The 20,540-nt window shown below is 47.3% G+C and overlaps 1 long non-coding RNA gene across 1 annotated transcript; it reads right to left on the bottom strand.

The window, feature by feature from the left end:
• Window positions 1-753: 753 nt before the first annotated feature.
• Window positions 754-1,927, bottom strand: LOC141021197 (uncharacterized). Its single transcript, XR_012181376.1, has 3 exons — window positions 1,850-1,927; window positions 1,324-1,394; window positions 754-832 (listed from the first exon to the last, which is right to left on the bottom strand). It is a non-coding gene; the product is annotated as an uncharacterized lncRNA (long non-coding RNA).
• Between the last annotated feature and the right edge of the window lie 18,613 nt (window positions 1,928-20,540).

The following is a 20,540-nucleotide window of genomic DNA, read 5'->3' as shown; positions in this document are numbered from 1 at the left end:
TGAAAAATGTAACAAAATAAACAGAAAGACAAACAAACTATTTATAACATGTCAATACTGTCATTTTTTATGCAGAACTAGATATGAGCATATATTTCCAGAATTACATGGTGTGAATATTGTATGAGTAAGATTATAATGGAAATGAATTTTGAGTATATTATTGTCATACAGTATGTGATTTGCTTGTAAACATCCAAGTCCTCTACGTCAACTCTGACTGCGGTCAGGTATCGATCAGCACTTTATGTGATTCGCATGTCAGCATCTATTAGCTAGGCAATCTGACTACGGGTCAATCAACAAATAAACCAGGGTATCAACGGTACAGTCTTCCTGTCCGATTTTTCTTTTGCTTGCATTTGGCCTTTTGTCTTACGCAGGCAAACACTAGAAATGATTTACTACTACTATATATAGTCATATTACAGAATGCTAATAGATGGCTGGGTGGCTGCATGTACAGTATCCAACTTACGGTTGTGGCCATACTGAATTAACTAGTTAAATCAGGTTAGCCAGCGGATAATGTATGTGATTTGCACGTAAACATCTACAGTACTAGTTTTTATATTCAAACTCTAACTCGGTAGTAAGCATTGGATGCCATTACTAACACTACACTGTTCCTGTCGAATATTTACTCGACTCACACAATTCATGAATTCAATTGGGGTCATAAGCAGAGATATTGTCTGTCATTTCCTTGTAAATATCTAGTTCTATGTGAACTCTTGACTCTTGTCAACAATGAATCAGGGTACCAACAATACCATTCAGGTGATTGGCCAGCACCGCAATTTGGAGCATAAATGTATGAATGAATGTTTCTCTGCACAAATATAGCAAGAAAGAGAATTATGCCACTGTCTGCAAAGGCAGTAAAAATAAGCAGTTCGATCCAAACAATATCATTCTTAAATTAGTTCTGAATTCCTCACATTTTTGTAGTGGGCAAATTATATGTCAAACTGAAAGCTAGTGGGTTATTATAAGACTGAAATGAATTAGCTGCAGCGTCAGATATTCTTGCACTTTGACATAGTATCTAAGTTTATCAAAATCTAAGGAAAATTCAGCTACTAGCAAAACAACAATAGTAACATAGTAAACCATGAAATTTATGCAAGCAGTGGCCTGCACAGGCAGTGTGCTGAAAACTAGTGCCATCCAACATGTTGAAATGGAATTTAATTATTACGGGAGTTGTAAACATAGATGCATAGTATGCCATCAGATGGTAAGGTGAGCTACATTCTGAAGTTTCAATGCTAGAGGAAGGAAAACAAAGGCATCACAGGGTTTAAGTTACAAAATCCATACCGGGGATCAGTGCCAGATAATGATATATGAACCCATCCTACTGGCTTCAAAAGGTCCACCGTTTTAATTTCCTGGAAGCATGGTAAATATAGTGGCCCATTATTTCAGATCAAAGACAATATTATCACTGTAAATTTGAATTTTCAAGGATCGGTTCAGTGTTCACTGGACAAGCAGGCGCAATGCAGAGGAATTGCAGAAAGAGACCAAGTTTCCCAATCAATATTTCAATAAGGTAATCCTATGATACGTCACAATATGATGTTGACAATAAGGTAGTGTAATCCATAACTATAACAATGAGAACATGCAGCAGCCCCCAGGTCTAGAAACCCGAATGCACAGACCAGGCCACCAGTCTGGTACAAGATGAAGACCAGGGGTAGAAATCAGAACTGAAAGGGCCAGACATCAAATGCCATCCTCAAGCAACAACATTTGCTAAGTCCTCTGACCATCGAGCACAGATCAGAAGCCCCTGAACATTGTTGAAACGACGATGTATCGCGGTGGAGGGAGTTACCACCTTGAGATTGTGGAAGCCGTCGCCGGCCCGGATGGAGATCTTGCTGGGCGTGTAGCTCTCGTCCAGCTTGAAATCCACATACAGCACAACAAGCTGAAGCCCCCAATCCAGCAACAGATTAATTCAGAAGAGAAAAAGGATCAAACGCCATTTAGACAAAAATGTAACGGAAGCAGCAGCTACTCATGGTGCTCACCTGCAGCTGCACCTTCTTCTGGAACTGGATGTTGACCAGGTGCGGCTGCGCGCCGTCCGACCTGACAAAAATAAAATCCACCACCGACGGCGGCTCGGCTCAGCCCGTGATTCCGCGAGACAGAAAGAGGAGAGATTTCGACGGGGGGAGACGACGAGGACGGGTAGGGCGCTGACTGCCAGTAGGTGTCGAGGCTGTCGTCGCGGAGGGAGGCGACGCCGTTGCGGGGCTTGCAGGAGCTGACGCTCCAGGCCTCTCGATGTGGTGTGAGTGGTTGGGAGTAGGAGGGTATCATCTTCTCGATGCGGATGTTGCCTTCGGAGTTGGCGAAGAGCACGGCGAGTATCATCTTCCTTCTCCCTCCTCTTCGGCCGATCTACTTACCACCTCGGCGCGCGATCCCCTCCGATCTCTCTCTCTCTCTGCCGCGTGCGCGTGCGCGTGGGGTGTGGTGTGAGGGAGGGGGAAGGGGGCTCGCCGTGGTCTGGAGGGAGAGGAAGAGGCGGGCGGCTGGGGCTTCCCGATCTAGATCGAAGTGGAGGGAGGTGGGTGGGTGTGTCAGGAGGAAGGGGAGGGGAGAGAACGTGACTAGAGGGAGGGGATAAGGGGTGATAGCAATGGCGCACTGGTAGGGGTGCGCCATACGTATAGATAGCAATGGCGCATCTTTTACCGGTGCGCCATTACTAGTTAAAACTAGTAATGGCGCACGGTGGAAAAGTGCGCCATTAGTAGTTTTGCAAAAAAGGGAATAAAAAATATAATAGAAAAAACAACATTAGTGGCGCACTTTCCAGCAGGTGCGCCATTACTAGTTGTAACTAGTAATGGCGCACTGTGTCTGGATGCGCCATTAGTATGTTTGGACAGGCGCACTAGTTAAAAAAAATTGATACTAATGGCGCACCCTGGGCCAGGTGCGCCATTAGTAGTTTCAACTCTAATGGCGTATCAGAAGGTGGTGCGCCATTAGTATATACTAATGGCGCACCGCTTGTCTGGTGCGCCATTAGTGTCAATCCCATCTATAGCCCTTTTTCTAGTAGTGAGGCAATCTTTTCGCCGGCGTCATTGACGTGATGGTTCTCAAAGATATTAGGAACATCTGTGTTATCTTGTACATCAGGAGTAGTGTAAGCATCATCTTGTTGTGCAACTTCATTAAACGAATTCCTCTGCTCAAACCTTTGCAATACTCTCCAGTCATCGCTACGTGCAAATGTGTCTTCCAAGAAAAATATCTGTGTTGCTTGATTTGCCAAAATAAAAGGCTCGTTGGTCTGGTACGCCGCCTTGACATTGATGGATTTGAAATAATCATCAGCTCTGGGTTTTGTGATCCTGGAAAACAGGTTATACCAACGACAGCACAACAGAACCACACACCGATGATCCTCGAAACTGGAGATATACTGCAACTGAACAATGTGTGTTATGTTAGCATACATTTCAGTTGTCTCTTTGTCATACGTATCCGTGCTCATGATGGCACTGTTTTGTGTCTTCCTGCCTTCATCTCGTGCAAGGGTGTTGTAGCGCACATCTCCAACAACGCAAGATTCATAATGTCTTACCCGAGTATCAAGACCCATTGCTAGTGAGTAAAGGGCATCATCAACTGCCTGCCCATCCTCCCGCATCTTCTTAACCTATGGTTAGAAAATAGACAAGCTGATCATCTTACGTACTCAATATATTAAAAAAAAACTGACAGTGCACTTCAAAAGCTTACATGGTTCTTGAACCATTTTGCAAATCCTGCCATAACCAGTTTGTCAATGTTTCTTGGATTTTGCGGCAGTAACTCCTCTTTGTAGATGCTGCACAACATAGTGATCATGTCAAACATCTAAATATATAAGAATGTGCTGCAAGTTTAGTAGATTACGATGTATAAGCTGCAGTACTGCACTTACTTGATATAAGGTAGTATCTCAGGACAGTTATTCAACACATACCAAACCATTTTGTCCAAATCTTTAGGTTTGTCCTCTTGTCGACTCTTCCCTGTAACTCGAACAGAATAATCGAAAACATTGAGCCTGGGATTGTCTTCACCCACCTCTTTGCTAAGTTGATCAGTTGTTTCAATGTATTTTGAGCAGAATGTCAACGCTTCTGTAGCAATGTAGGCCTTTGCAATGGAACCCTCGGGTCTAGCTCTGTTCCTAACATAGCCCTTGAAAGTGCCTAGCCGCCTTTCAATAGGGTACATCCAGCCATACTGTACTGGACCTCTAAGTAGTGCCTCATCAGGTAGATGAACAGCCAAATGCACCATCACATCAAAGAAGGCTGGAGGATATATCTTCTCAAGGTCGCATAGGATAGTTGGTATCTTGTCTCTAAGACGCTCCAAAGCATCTATCCTGATATTCCTACTGCAGAGTTCCCTGAAGAATTGTCCCAACTCTGCAACTGCTCTGTATAAGTCAGGGCGGCCCAATCCTCTAAGGATAACAGGTAAAACCCTTTGAAGTAGGACGTGGCAGTCATGAGTTTTCAACCCTTGTACCTTGTTTCCATCTGCACTGACTCTCCTTTCAAGGTTGGAAGCAAATCCATGTGGGAATCTCACACGTGACAGGACCTCGCAGAATTCTTTTCTTTTTACCTTGTCCAAGACGTACACAGCTGGTGCCATATCCCGTGGTTTACCTTCATCTTGCACCTGCAAATCCTTTCTGATACCCAGGTGTGTCAAATCAATCCTAAATTTTAAGGTATCTTTCGTCTTGCCTTCAATATTAAGAAGTGTGCCGATAATGTTGTCACATATATTTTTCTCGATGTGCATCACATCAAGATTATGCCGCAGATCCAAATCTTTCCAATACTCCAAGTCCCACAAAGTGGACCTGCGGGTAAACAATAATCTCTCTTCTACCCTGCCACGCTTCCTTTTCCCGCTACCATTACCAGGATGGTTTCCTGGTGTAATATGCCTGACCTTCTCTAATTCCACTTGCAACTCATCGGCGGTGAGCCTCTTTGGCGCATCACGGTTTTCATGCTTTGCATTGAACACATGTCTTCGGTATTTTCTAGGATGCGGCTTGTCCTTGGCAAGGAAACGGCGGTGTCCAATGTAACAGATCTTGCTAAGTATTGCGTATGACAGCGGATTCCTGTCACAGCGAACACATGCATTGTAACCATGTGTCGTTCGCCCTGACATAGTGCCCAAAGCCGGATAATCATGGATGCACCAAATTATAACAGCACGCAGAAAGAAATCAGCTGGTGGGCTGCTATATAGGTCTCGAGTGAGAACACCCTTCCATAGCTGTTGAAGTTCCTCCACAAGAGGCTCCATGAACAAATCAAAATCCTTTCCAGGACTTTTTGGACCTGGGATGAGCAAGGCCATCATGTAGTTTGATTCTTTGGTGCAGACATTTGGAGGCATGTTGTGAGGGATAAAAAGCACCGGCCACATGCTATATGTGGCGCTCTGGTGGCCAAATGGGTTAAATCCATCTGAAGCTAAGCCAAGTCTAATGTTTCTCGGGTCAGCAGCAAACTCTTTGTGTTTATCATTGAAGCTTTTCCACTCACTACCATGAGATGGATGGCTCATTACATTCTGATCTCTGTACTCCTGGTTCCTAGAATGCCACAGTACATCCTCTCTTGTTTCAGCATCATGAAACAACCTCTACAATCTTGGTGTAATTGGAAAATGTCTCAGAACATTATGAGGAATCCTCTTCACAACATCGCCATCTTTCCATCTTGATGATTTGCATTTCGGGCGTTCACTTAAGTTGGCATAATCCTTCCGGAACAGAACACAATTATTCTTACAAACATGGATCATATCATATCCAATTCCAACTGCACGAAGGAAATTCTTTGTTTTACTGTAGGTGTGTGGCAGCTCAGATGCATCTGGGAAAGATTTGCGGAAAGCAGCCAACATCGCATCGAATGATTTGTTGGGCATCCGCTCAGATGTCTTCACCTGAAGAAAGGTGACCATAGCTGAGAATACTGATAGCTTATTTCCTGGGGTGATAGCAACGTTGCATTGTTCCAACATGCGGGCCCACCGTTTTTCTTCTGCAGGTGAAAGTTCACGGAATGCACGAGCATTTCGTAGCATTGTTTCAATGTTGGTCAAACTCACTGGCTCCGCCGCCACCACCTCCTCCTCCTCTTCCACCTGAGCATCAGGCAGATCAAGATGGTGATCTGCTGCTTCCACGTAGTCAATAACATTGACGTTCACAGCTTCACCATGATGAACCCACCTAGTATATGTGACCGACATCCCATACAAGTGTAGATGATTTTGCACAGTTGACTGGGGTCTTGTAACTGAATTCATACAATTGCTACACGGGCAGAGCACATCTGATTTCGGACCACCGTACTCAGCTCTGATAAAGTTCATGAAGTTTTCAACCCCCTCGACATATGCAGCGAAGAATCTTCGAGCAGAAGTTATCCAAGTCCTGTCCATCTGTTAGACGTACAAATTAGTTCTTCTACTAGATATTACAGGAAAAACATATATGCTTTTTTATGAAGTCCAGAAAAAAAATACCTAGGTCGATGTCTAAAGCTATGGCAAGATATTTGGACGAGCAGATCTAAGTAACGAAATATATGTAAAGCTAATTCAGCAAACAGATTTGAGTGCCAAATTATGGCAGGTTGTTTCAGCAGTCAATGAGGCCGAGCACACACCATCGAACTATCGAAGGCCATCGCAGCAACAAAGATCGAGTATAAAACGGTGTAGAGCTATTTCACCTAACAGATTGGCTACTAGACCATGGCAATCTACGTCACAATAAATATATGGCAGGATATTTTAGCAACTAATCGGCCTTGGCATGCCATCTCAGCTAAGCAGATTGAGTGCAGAACAGGGCAAGGAAGCTTCTTAAGCAGAGCATATTGACAGTAAACTACTTCGGCAAACAGTGAGATTAACAGCGTCTATCAGCTAACATTCAGCGCTACACCGACATGAACGGGGCCTCAGTCTAGAATGCGCGTACCGTGGGAGAAGCTGACCGTCGTGCGTCTCCACACGAACGTCGCCAGCGGTGGCGGCGCTAACCGTCGTGCGCCTCCACAAGAACGTGGCCAGAGGTGGCGGCGCGGCTAGAGGACGGAAGTCTACGAGAGCGTACTATGGGAGCGAGAGGATCGCCGAACCGCGGCGCCGACATATCGGCGCGGCGGGGAGGGCGGCTTTGGCGGAGCGAATGGAGTGGAGGGAGACAGGGGGGAGGGGGGTTTGGGGAATATTATTGGCTAGTTGGCCGAAGGGCGGTTGAATCGGATTTGGGGGGAAATTTTGGGTGTGGGGGGAGGATTTTCGCGCGGTGGGCGGGGGGAGTTTGGCGCATGGTCGGTTTCTCCAAGTGCAGTCCCACGTGTCAGTGAAGAGGCAAGCCGAAGCGCGTTCCGTTTGCGTGAGCCGTGTGCAGGACCGAACGTGTGTGGGGTGCAATGCGACCGCGACAGGAGTGCTGTGAGTGTACCGCCTTTTTTCCTTTTAAACTAGGTGCTTCGCCCCCTCAAAAAAAAAATGTTGCTTCGCGCGATCCATCGATACTACTACTAGTAATTCGGTAATCCCGACTAAAACGGCGCGGCCGGGTCTTTTCCCGCGCGATATGCTGGGAGGTTGGCTTAGTTGGGTTTTTTAGGACGACTAATGCTACACCTACGTAATCCCAGTTACGTAATTAACGTAATGTGAAACATGTGAGTTGTTGATTGTAGATTGGGGGGAGGGAGGGGCCCACCACCATGAAAATCAGGGGAGGAGAGAGAGAGGCAATTTACGTTAACCCTTTCGTAGGTTCCCGTAGATGTAGAAAGATGTGAAATGCGTGAATGTGTAGTGGACGTACTATTGGAGTGCCTAAGATAATTTGTGTATGTATAGACCCTATGTGTTTATTTTACTTCGCATGTTAGATTTGTCTCGGTTCAATAAAAAGCAGAGTTGGTGATGATGGTGTGCCTGTCATCTTGCAATATAGGCTGTCCGATCTATATCTAACGGATAGGAAGGAAACTATGACAATTTACCTGCACTCCTCTCCACATTTGCAGATAAGGCTTTCCCTCGTTCATCCTTTTCTCCCACAAGATCTTGATCTTCCGTGCAACGCACATGCATCTTGCTAGTACTCCTACAATATGTATATTATTGTGAAAGTTCATATACACCGGCCGAGATTAATGCAAACACGGCAGATTTTCATTACATTTCGAACTTTTATAGGACAGAAAAATAAAAGAAACCCGACCCTAAACCTATTCTACGGCGGCGACCGACGTCCTCCATCTACGATCTCTATGTACGGGGGCGGGGTTCAAGACCCGTGAAGTGAAGGTGCGGTCTCCGACGAGGAAGAGTAGAACACGGGATACGGACCGGCCAGTTGGCACACCATGCCCTGCCGCCTCCCATGCCCTACTCATCCTCGGAGGAGTCCCCGACCTCGGCGGTGCCAGACGTTGGACGGCGGCAAGTAGGACGCGTGGCTGACGGTGCTCCCGTCATCGGCCGCCAGCGTGGCCACCGCTTGTGCGGTCGCGTCCGCGTCCGGCTACGCCGCTATTGCGTCGCAAGAGGCGACTTGAGCGAGGGCGGCGACCTTGAGCTTCATCCCCGAAGACAAGCTCTCCCACAGAGCGTTCGCACTTGCGGTCATGGCGGATGTGGTGCCAGGTAGGAGGACGATGCGCTATGGTGTGGAGGTTAGCTGGGCGTTGCCGCTTTAAGTAGCGCATTTCGGTGAGGCCAAGCGTCCGGGTGCGTCATTAAGTCGCCGGAGTTGGTTCCTCGGGCACCGAGCCTCTTAACGACGACATACAAACGGACGGCATGAATGCGGGCAGCTGGCGCCGGCTGGGAACGCACCGCGCGACGGTGCGAGGGGCGAGGGTTTTGGTGTGCCAGGGTAGTCAGCTGCGGTCGTGGCAATGTTAGAGATGCCCTTTGCTCACATGCGATCCCCACATGTCATTAAAAAGCAAGACGACCCGGCATGGTCTCAGGTCTAGAGGATGCAGTTGGCCGCGCTACACCACTCTGGGGACGCGTCGCGGCGCCCCGTGCATCCTCGACGAGCCGGGTGTTGGGGTGTGTTTGGATTGTAGCCAAAGTGCACCTTACCAAAATTTTGGTCATGACCCAAAGATTGGTCTTTGTTTGGAAGGTTGCCATTTTTTTGGCATGCCAATGAACTCTAGCCAACTCTAGTTCATTTTTCTTTCCAATGTCGGCCAAATCATGGGCAACCAATACCTCAACCAAAATTTTGGTCATGACCCAAAGATTGGTCTTTGTTTGGATGGTTGCCATTTCTTTGGCATGCCAATGAACTCTAGCCAACTCTAGTTCATTTTTCTTGCCAATGTCGGCCAAATCATGGGCAACCAATACCTCAACCAAAATTTTGGCTACCCAATGCTTTGATGGGGCAACCTTGGGCACAAACCAAACATACCGTTGGTCGTGCCACAGCACTAACGCCACCCTCGGCACACTGAAACCGACCGTGTCTAGCGACGATATGAGCGCGTCGCTCACCGCGGTCGCCGTGTCCAGAGGCGGTGCTGGAGCTGCGCCCCGTTGTTGGCCCCAACGACCCACATGAACGGTTGTCGGTGGCGAGGAGGTCATGGGCTAGCTCCTCCATTGGACTAGTCTGCGCTACATCGTCCCGACGGGTGTGCCCCACATGTCGGTTTCCCTGTTTTCCCGGCCATATTCGAGCGTCAGTGCTCCGCGTTGCGCATTAGGCCTTTCACTATGTAGGCCAAGCGAGACAACTTATTGTTTATTTGAGTCGTTCAAGTATAATCATGTGGCGTTTGCTTATTTCTCATTCCTCTCCAACCCTCTTCTCTATCGATCATGTCGCCCTCCAGTCGAGTCCATCCTCCCGCATGCCTCATTTGAACATTCCGCCGAGTATCATTCGCATGTACCCACCCTAGTCCTCTTTCAATAGATCTCCGGACCCCGAGATGAAATCGAGAGGGAACGAGTGGGGGCACGTGATACCTAAGGCGGATTCAAAATTTTGAACCGGTGATCATAGCATCCACAAATCATATATAAAGGGTATTCAATGTTCGTTTCGTTTTTGAACGTACAATATACTCCCCCTATCCTTTCTAGTTTACATATAAGTTTTATGTGTAGTCAAAGTATCTTTACTTTGATAAAAAAAGGTATCAACATTCAACAACGCCCAATCAATATTGTTAGATTCGTACGTACTCCTAGATTTGTACTCGAGATGGTTTCCAATTTGAGTATTGACAAGATTAATAGTACATGAGATGTATAATGTGAAAATTATATCATTGGAAACTCCATTCACATACGAATTTGACCGTATGCTTTGTGTAAGTTGCATGTCATATATTATTACTCTAACATTTGGTCAAAGTTAGCCTCGAAAAACGCATTAGACCCTGTATGCTTTGTGTAAGTTGCATGTCATATATTATTACTCTAACATTTGTGTAAGTTGCATGTCATATATTATTACTCTAACATTTGGTCAAAGTAGTATAGTGGAAGTGGATCCTCTGACGTAGGTATCCCTGCCTTAACCTCCCTTTCGGCCACTTACTGGCAGACCCCATGCTTGCTAGGCCCCGCATGTCAGTTACTCAATGGGTTCGGCCACGTCAGGGGATCCTCATCCGTAGTATACTCCCTCTGTTTTTATTTACTCCGCATAAAACGGAGGGAGTGGTGGTATAATAAATGACGTGGGCGGGGGAGGGGGAGGGACGTCGGTTTGCTCTCAACTACGGTCCCACAAGCGAGCGAAAACGCAAGACGAAGCGTGTTCCATTCGGTGAGCGACGTGGAGGGTCCAGCGTGCCGGGCTGCAACGCGAACGCGACAAGAGCGATGTACAGTCAAAACCGATTGACCGGTCGTCACCGGAACCACTATTCACACCAGAACCTTCGCTGCTCGGTCTACGCCAGCCACTGCCCTAAAACCACACCAAATCTCCAGCCCATTCCCCCACCTTTCGATCCCCTAGCCTGCATCAAGCGTCCCCTAGTTCGCCGGAAAGCCATGGTGCGCCGCAAGATCACTTACTACAAGATGCTGACGCCGGAGCGCCGCGTAGAAATCGCGGCGGCGGTCGGCGCCACAGACCTCCGTTCCCAAGCTCGCTTTGCGGCGGGCCAATCCCCGAGTTCTCTGGAGCCAAGCTACGAGGAGGAGGAAGCTGATCCAATGTTCATGGCGGAGGTCGCGGCGCAGAAGGCCCCCGATGGGTATGAGATGATGGACGTCGACTTCGTGCCGGCGTCTGAATCCCCCATGGTGCAGGCGGACCAACGGGTCAACATGGCGTTACTAAAGGAGGACCGGGAGGCAGAGGCTCAACTCGACGCGGAGCGCGCGCATGCCGCTGCCATCGAGGCTCTCCTGCAGGTGGAACCGGATGTCGTGGATGTGAACCGAGCGGCGGAGGCTCAACTTGAGGCGGAGCGCGCGGATGCCGCTACCATCGAGGCCCTCCTGCAGGCGGAACCAGACGTCCTGGATTTGAACCGGGCAGCAGAGGCTCGACTCGACGCAGAGCGCGCGGATGCCGCTCTCATCGACGCCCTCCTGCAGGCGGAACCGGACGTCCTGGACTTGAACCGGGCGGCGGAGGCTCGACTCGACACGGAGCGCGCGGATGCCGCTGCCATCGAGGCCCTCCTGCAGGCGGAACCGAACGTCCTCGACTTGAACCGGGCTGTGCTCTCATCCGTGCAGAGCTCCCGCACGCTCCGCTTGGACAAGTAGCTGGAGGCCGAGGACAACCACGGTGCGGAGACACACGTCGGCAGCGACGGCTGGTTCGCGCCGGCAGCCAAAGACGACGAGGTCGTCTCTTTCCGCGAGCAGTGATAGTTTTTCTTTATGTTGTTGTTTTTATGGATCTTTTGCTGTGTAAAAACATATATTTGTTATGCAAGTTGCCTGACTTGGGTCAGCCTACCATTTCAGGCGGTTGCATGAATATCCTACGTCTCCTAACCCTTCTTTCCTTCTTCCTCACCTCTTCTTCTTCCCCAACAGACCACCGCACGGGCCGTATGTATACTCCCCAACACGCGGTTGGATAAACATACTCTATGAACAAAAATTATGTGTCAGCGATAGGATGGCTGAGTTTGGTTTGTTCACATGCGACAACACGTGTCAGTGAGGGTGCGTTCCCTTGGTTGGGTTTGCGGCATGTAGGAGCGACTGTGTGAGGGTGCGGTGTGACTGCGGCATGCAGGAGCGACCGTGTGAGGGTGCGGTGCGACCGCGACAGCCGTGCGCAAGTGTACCTCCTTCGCGTCACCTTGTGTCCAGATCTGAGATGCCACGTGTACCAGATGAATGACTCCAAGTTCGACCACCGTGATGCTAGGTGCGAGCCAAGGAACACTGTTGGAGAGACCCCCTCATAATTTTCCTACATTGGTCGTTTGATTCATAGGATAGAATGCTATAGGATTTTTTTCCTATGTAATCATGTTTTAATTGGCAATCTAGCATCCACTCCAACTTTTGTTTCACTTCCTTTGTTCCTACGAAGAGAGTACTTGCTCTAAATGATGTGCCGCTGCAAGAGCCGCCTATATTAATTAACCATGCTCTAAAAAGGTGGACCAGCTTTGGCTATAGTAGTACTGTACTAGGTTAGTAGGTGACCTTGCGCTTGGCTCTTCTCCTCTTCCGGGAGTCGAACGATAATTATGGTACTACAGTAATACTTTTGGCAATCTGACACCAAATGAACTGCTGCACGTCCACCGCTTGTAAGCAAAAGTTTCTCCTCGTGCTGCGAGCCACCGTGCACGCGTTAGCGAGGGAGAAGGCGTAGTAAGCAAGCTTCTCGTCGTTCTGCGAGTTGACGGGACACATCAAAGTTATTTATTAGTACTCTCTTCAAAAAGGGCCGACCATGTCCATGGCTACCATCCCGTGCTCTGTCATTGAGTACGTGCACTATTCACGTGCCATCGAGGAGAAAAAATATTGTGTAGTACTAGGTGCCATCAAAGTGCACGACTCACTTACGCACTGCATATCTCCATTTTCTTGCATGACACGCCACCTTGATGCTAGATGTCCCGCGTGTCATGGAGGCATATAGTATGATTTTGTAAAATGGAGGCATATAGATGTCTCGCGTGTCGGCAACAGGATGAACAAAACTCATGTCTTAAACGAAAGAGTGGAAGAACATAGATTCCCGACGGCCGAGAAGGAGCTACAAACCTCGGGGTGGAGCGTGTGCACTCATAATATTTTATATTATTCAGCGATATAAAATCAACCAAATCTCTCCACGTTCCTATACCATTCTATAGAATGAGAATAACTTTGAACGTAAGCCATTGATCCACTCTATCCAATGGTCATAGTTGGAAATCCAAACAAAACCGAGCATTGGATCAACTCTTTTTTCCAGATCAACTCTTTTAGCACTTAGATTGTTGCCGCCTGGCCACCTAGCCCACCTATATACCGCTCACGTGTGATGACCACAGGAGCTATCCACTCAGATTGTATGTTAAAAAATAAAGGTCGATAACTAATGCGGCAGGAAGTCTTATTTGCATCCAGGAAGTCCTTTACTAGTACTACTAGGAGTACTAGTGCGGTGAGATGGTTTCTCGAAGAAGACGATGGAGAAGCGGAGTCAGCTAAGAGTGAAATGATGGTTGCTTCGCCCGTGCTTTTGTGATTTGACGCCTCACTGCTTTGTGATTTGTGATAGAAGGGACAGGGGAGTAGACTCTGTGCTCTATACTGTACTACATGCGTCCAAGCATGGGAGAAAGAGGAGAGACGTTGCATTTTTCTATTCCTTCAATCAATCAATCAGGGAGCTTCGGTTCCATCTTTTTGGCTTTGGCAACACCGTCCACAATGGTTCCCACGATGCCAAAAGCTATTTTCACATTTGGCCACACATTGTGGATGCTCTTAACCGTACCACTTGGTTTTGCTCCTGTGTGCTATCTATACAAATCTCAATTATATTGATCTAAAAAATTATAGAATCAAGATTAGTAAAAAGGAGGTGATTTTGCCGCGCGGATGGCAGGGGAGGTTTCTTATTTGAGCAATGCTACATCCACGTAATGGTTTACGTAAAGTTACGAACTGATGTGATGTGGGACTATTTGATTGGATTAAAGGAGAGGATTAGGCCCACCCCACCTGAAAATCAGGGGGGCATATATAGATTAGATGGAAAGTATATGTAGCAGCTACGTAGCCCTTTGTAAGTCTAGGATTAGGCTTCTTATTTTCGGAGGACGTTGTCCTGGCGGTTTGCTAACATGCGGTCCCACGTGTCAGTGCTTTACCAAGTCGATCCGCGTCCCACATGAGGCAGAACAATGGCAGAAGCAACACGTGGTTAAGTTGAAGAAGATGAGGGAGAAGCGGATTCAGCAACGAGTGAAATGATGGTTGCTTCGTCCCTCCAACTTAACTGCGGGAAAGGTGCAGCTTTGTGATTTGACGCCTCATTGCTCATTACTACGCCGGCGCCATGACTGGGGTGCTTCACCCCGGCTGCTCTGCACTGTATTCCGGTATGGCACGTGGACCCGGTAGCTTGATATCCCACATGTCGGCGAAAGGGACTAGAAGATTTATGAAAGCGAGTGCTCTACTCTTACGACGGAGGAGTAGACGACACGACGGACCAGTGAACTGTCACTTGTAGTACTATATAGTACTATAGTTTTGCTGTTTCGCACGATCCATCGATACAAACCCGATTAAATAGGAAAGGGCGGGATTTTTCCCGCGCGGTAGATGATACCGGCCATACATTTCAAAGGCAATTTTAATGTATGCAAACTGAATAATTATAAGTAACAATATGATATCTAGTAAAACTAAAAACACATATGATTTATTGTGTTAGAGTGTAGTAGTAGTGCTGTATTGCATAGTTGTTAGATGTAACATGCGAGAACGTGTAGAGATGTAGTTTTGGAGGGCCTACAGAGAGAAAAGCGTAATACGGTCACCGAACTTCAGAATAAGCTGATTACGGTCACTATATACGTTGTGCGGTGATTATACGGTCACTTGCTCACAGTTCAGCATCGGATTGCACTCTGTTGACCAGCCAAATAGTCTGTGTGGCGCCATGTTGACTAGTTAAATTGACCATGTTCCTTGTGGGTCCCACCTGTCAGTTCGCATAGGCAAAAGGTCAGATAAACACAAATTTACGCAGGCGCGACAAGGCTCCAACCCGTGCGCGGGAATCACCTGGTTGTGTATGTGTCTGTCAGGGTCTGATGTGTGCGCATGCACGTGTAGGTTGAGCACTTGAGCGTGAGAGTGTGTGTTGGTCGTGTGGTGTACTGGTGTGTGCATGCATGCGTGCGTGTGTGCATGTGAGTGTTGCGTGCGTGCGTGCGTGTGAGTGTTGCGTGCGTGCGTGTGAGTGTTGCGTGCGTGCGTGTGAGTGTTGCGTGCGCGCGTGGCTGTGTGTGTACGTGCGAGTGTTGCGTGCGTGCGTGGGTGCATGTGTTTGTGTGAGTGTTGCGTGGATGCAGTTCGTGTGCATGCGTGCGTAATCACCACACCAGCTCATGTGTGTTAAAACAGACGGCTCAGCATACCAATATAAGGCCACCTTGTCCGCTGTGCCCGCGGTCATGACTTCAAACCACCGTCCAAATATTTTTTTGTCGTTTGTTTTCATTCTTACTAGCAAGATGCCCGTGCGTTGCACGTAACATCAAGATGCATTTGTATGACTTGTTTATCTTGTGAGAGAAAAGGATGAACGAGGAAAGGCCTTATTTGCCAATGTGGAGAGGTGTGTGGGTACCTTTTTGCAAAATTGCCATAGTTTCTTTTCTATCCGTCAGATATAAATCGGACGGCCTATATTGCAGGATGGCAGGCACACCATCATCACCAACTCTGTTTTTTATAAGAGTGTATTTTATGTATTTTATAAGAGTGTAGATGTAGAGTATATACAAGTCGACAGGTGGGCACGATGGTAGTGAGATAATGTGATGCAACACTAGAGGTGCCACGTGGAGCGTTTAACTGGTCAACTAGTCATGTCATGAGCAAATACAGAGTTGTACGGTGAGCCTGTGACTGTATAATAACCACTAAACGTAAATGGTGACCGTAATGAGTGGATTCTGAAGTCCCATGTACGTATCATGCTTTCGCTTCAAATACAATGATCGTCATTGCATATATCGCGAGAGAAAGATGAAACATGCGTGAATTTTCTGGGGGCTTACTTTTAGAGGACCTGGAGATAGTTTTGTGTGCATACGTGAAAGGGGCGTACAGGGGGGGTATGCGATGGAGAGAGAGATGCTCTTCGTTTCTCTTTATTATGACTAACTTTGTATATAGTATAAAAATATACAAATTCACAGTGCGGAATAAATATCATTGTGGGCACCATGCAATGCAAATTAGCGTTCGTACTCCTCCATATAACTTTGTAATGTTGTATATATGTAGAAACTCTAAAATAATTTTTTGGCCACACTTTATTCAAAAGGAATGTTGTATGCGAAATAAACGTGAAGAGATGGCTTTTTAGATCAATGGGGTACGTGATGTAACATGTGTGAATGTGTAGTTGATGCATTTGGCGGGGCCTAGAGAGGTATGTGTGTATTACGTATTCGAGAGAGGCATGGATAGAGGGGCCGACGGGGGGGGCGTGGGAGAGATAGCACGAGAAATGAGAGTGGTCTAGAGAGAGAGAGACGAATATGACGTCACGACAAGAGATTCCATTCCCTTGAGTGTGTATATGCAAGGGGGGAGGGAATAGAGGCACCAGGAGAAATTTTCTGTGTGTGTGGTGTTTGTGTTGGTATGTGTAGGTGTGAGAAGATAATGAGACGTGGGGGCAGAGGGTGTGTCACCGTGTGAGGTCCGGTGGGTCGAGGTGAGGCCCTTCGTTCGGTTTCGTCCTGCGCCACATTGGTCGGCCCGTGACGCATTTAGGAAGACCCATGGATGACTAGTCGTACAAGACAAAGATAGCAGAATTGTGAAGGACTCTGTGTCCACTGACAAAGCCGGCTAGGATTTGTAACCCTAGGTTCTCGGACTAAGGTAACCCCTTTATCTCTGATATTACTATTCATCCAACCTAACTTTAAGGGGCATCCTACAGAATGCTCTGCTAGAATCATACTCGTCGATTAGGAAGAGAGGTGTGAGACAATGCATGAGAGACATGCGTAAAGATAATGTGCGTACATGAGACACGTAGGCAGGTCCATGTATATAGAAAGGATCGATGAGGATTGTGCGTGTGTATGTTTGCGAGAGGAAGAGTGCTTGTGATAAAGGTTAGTGAAAACAGTTGTAAATGGTTACGAGAGGGAGGGAGGGTTATATCTAGAGCATGTGTGCGAGAAAGACACCTCAGGAGAGAGTGTGTGAGCATGTGTGAGAGACCACCGATGGAGAGTGAAACTACATGTAAAAGACTGCTCTACACATTGATTAAAGATATAAATTGTATCCAAATATTAGGATGGGATCATGATATTTGCAATTCGCGTAAGGAGCGGTCATTGATCCATCAGACATCTAGATTCTATCGAATTTGAGCATGTCTATATTATTATTCGACACAATTGATCCACATAGTTAGTATTTTGAACTCCAGAAAATGCATCGCTTTAGCAATCGAATATAAACGTGAGTATAGTTCATGTTGTGTGTGTAAAGCACATTATACATACGAAAGTTACACAATGGACATTATAAATAGCTACCTATGAACTAGAATACATTTGAATTCAACTTAAGGTGGTTTAAAAAAATAGAATTCAACATGAAGTCCATTCAATTATTTGAATTTGATATCATGGCATTTGTAAACCATACCTAAATTATGGGGGCACCAATCTTTGCTCTGATTTTGTACATAATAGCATATGTAGTGGTGTACAAAATAGATTCAAATTTAGCTCCTCCATTCCAAAATAATCGTAGTTATAGGATTTTCAAGTGTCAAAATTTCAAAAAGAAGCGGATAATTTAATGAGGTTTTCAAACATACAAGGTCAAATATAACGTTGTCTATTTAGGTCAATCCTCATAGTTCAAGAGTACTCTAAACGTGAATGCTTGTGTTTCAAAATTTTGAACGAAGCGCCAAAAGAGCCTCTACTCGCCCGAAACCGCGTGAGACCAATGTTTGGTAGTACAAGGAAATTACTTTTCTAATAACTCCGACCCGTGAAACCTACCGACCCGACGTCCAAAGGTCTAAACCGGGGTAGGTTTGTAGCTTCATCTAGACGCCACGCAACCGCATCCGAAAAACATTCATACACAATGGCCGCCTAAGCACACATGCGCGCGGCTGAAATCGCTCCCGCCCACTTTTTGGGACACCTGGGATTACCATCCTACCCCCGACCCGCAGTAGGTCCGAAATTTAAGAGGGGGGCAAAGTTTGTACTTTCCCCAAATTTCAAACAAGCGCGTCCCATCTTCTGTTCAAAAAAGCCAAAAACAAGCGCGTCCCAGACCGAAACATGGTTCCCCCCCACCCGTCCGATTCCCCATTCGTACTCCGTGGGCGCCAAAACTACCTCTTCACCAGCCGCGAAACCCCGACGTCCTCCGTCCGCCACCCCATCCCACCCATCAACCGCCGCCCTCCTCCATCACGCCGGAGCCGATACCCCGACGTCGTCGTCCACCGCAACCTCAACCGCAACGCCCTCCACGGCTAGTAGTTGAAGCCGAGGCCGAGCCGTCCGTACCCGAGCCAGTTCAACCACGCCGTCCTGCGCCTCACCGATGCCGCTCCAACTTCGCCACCCTCCACCGCACCGGAGCTGTTCCTGCTATGCCGTCCTTCGCCGCCTCGGATCTGCTTCCCCTCCGCCGACATACAGCCACGGCAACACAGTCAACAATTTGGCCATGGGTTCATCCAAGCCTGCACCCTCCAGAACATCGGTTTCCCTGGTACAAAGAAGAAGATCGGCGCAACATGTGGAGGTGACCACACCGGCAACCGAAAAAGGTACTCCTCTTCCCTTATTCGTGCAAATCTTACGTCTCTGCTTGCACGGTATTCATCCCACAGAAGACACTAGTTGACCGCTTCTTCTTGATACTAGATGTTCCTAGTAACTTGCGATGCACAAGGTTTCTCCTCATATACTATTTCACCTTAGCTAGAGGTCCGTCGCCCCCCTGAATTTCAATTTTTGGCCAGTTGATTCCCAATTAACGGAAGCATTCCCTGGCGTAACAAGTGCTAGTACGCCTATTACGCCGGGGAAGCAGCGCCTTGGTGTTTATCTTAGGGGCGTGTGCGGCCTAGAGCTACTGGCGCCCGATCTGGAGGTCGGCCGGGATTAAAGGAATGGCCTGGGGGCGCTGCCAAGCACGGCGGTGGTGTGAGGTCGATGGGAGGGCGGGGCGGCGGAGGCAGGGGTCTGGGCCGGTGGTCGCTGGCGGTTCGAGAAAGATCGTCAATAGTGACTGGCGGGAGGTAGACGAAGGCCATCTGCCCGTTCCTTATAGATCGGACGGTTCATTAAAAAAATCAACTGACCTATTTATTTTCAGTCGACTGTTATCTTAGATATGACCACATGTGGTGGTGTGCTGGAGGAGTACCTGCATTTCCTGTGCTCATATATTACAAAATCATACGGAGTAGAATCTAATTTTGTTTGCCATGCAATGTTGTAGAGCTATCATATGTCTCCTGTCATTTATTTTTTAGCCACCTGCTATCTGCTACTTTTACAGTGCACTAGTTCTGCACACACTTCACCCTTACTCTCACTATTGTGTTTTTATGCAAGGGTATTTCAGACTCTGCTGCCATGAGAGAAGCCAAAAAGAAAAGAGAGAAGTCGCTCCAGCTTCGTATGCGGGTAGGCAAGACACGTTACAGCGCTATAAAGGGTGCAGTGTCAGCAGATGGAGACGGTAAACGTAGCTCTGGAGTTGATGACCTCGCTCGCAATGAACCACCATCCCAGGTGCTTGCTTTAACTTCGCGGTGTCATATGTGGTTGCATGTTCCATATGGTGTCTAGCTTGTATTCGAAAGGCCGAAGTCGGTAAGATAAGGAAAGATATTTTTTTTACATGAACCACCATCCCGTGAGCACCAGAAGACAAATAGCTAGTCAGGGCACTGGCCGAGCCAGTGACAAGCCCAGCAAAGATAGGCATCACCTGGAAGCCAACTAAAAAGCTGCAATGGTGGCGAAGCAGCCCGCCTCCCACCAGGCTCTCAGGTCCTAGATGATCATGATCACCACTCCAGCCGGATGTCTAGCTTGTATTGCTTCCAATTTGGTTAAATTGCATCTGCTTAGCTTACACATTATACCTTTGAATATGACATGCCTTTCTGTTTTTGGTACATACTAGCATATCTGTGTATTAACCATGTTCTTACATCAAACTAATATTCTTGTGTATCCCTCATC

The sequence above is a fragment of the Aegilops tauschii genome, chromosome 1 (genome assembly GCF_002575655.3).
Source record: "Aegilops tauschii subsp. strangulata cultivar AL8/78 chromosome 1, Aet v6.0, whole genome shotgun sequence".
NCBI classification, from domain to species: domain Eukaryota; kingdom Viridiplantae; phylum Streptophyta; class Magnoliopsida; order Poales; family Poaceae; genus Aegilops; species Aegilops tauschii.
The sequence above is the reverse complement of the archived record's forward strand: the minus strand, read 5'-3'. Positions and strand labels throughout refer to the sequence as shown.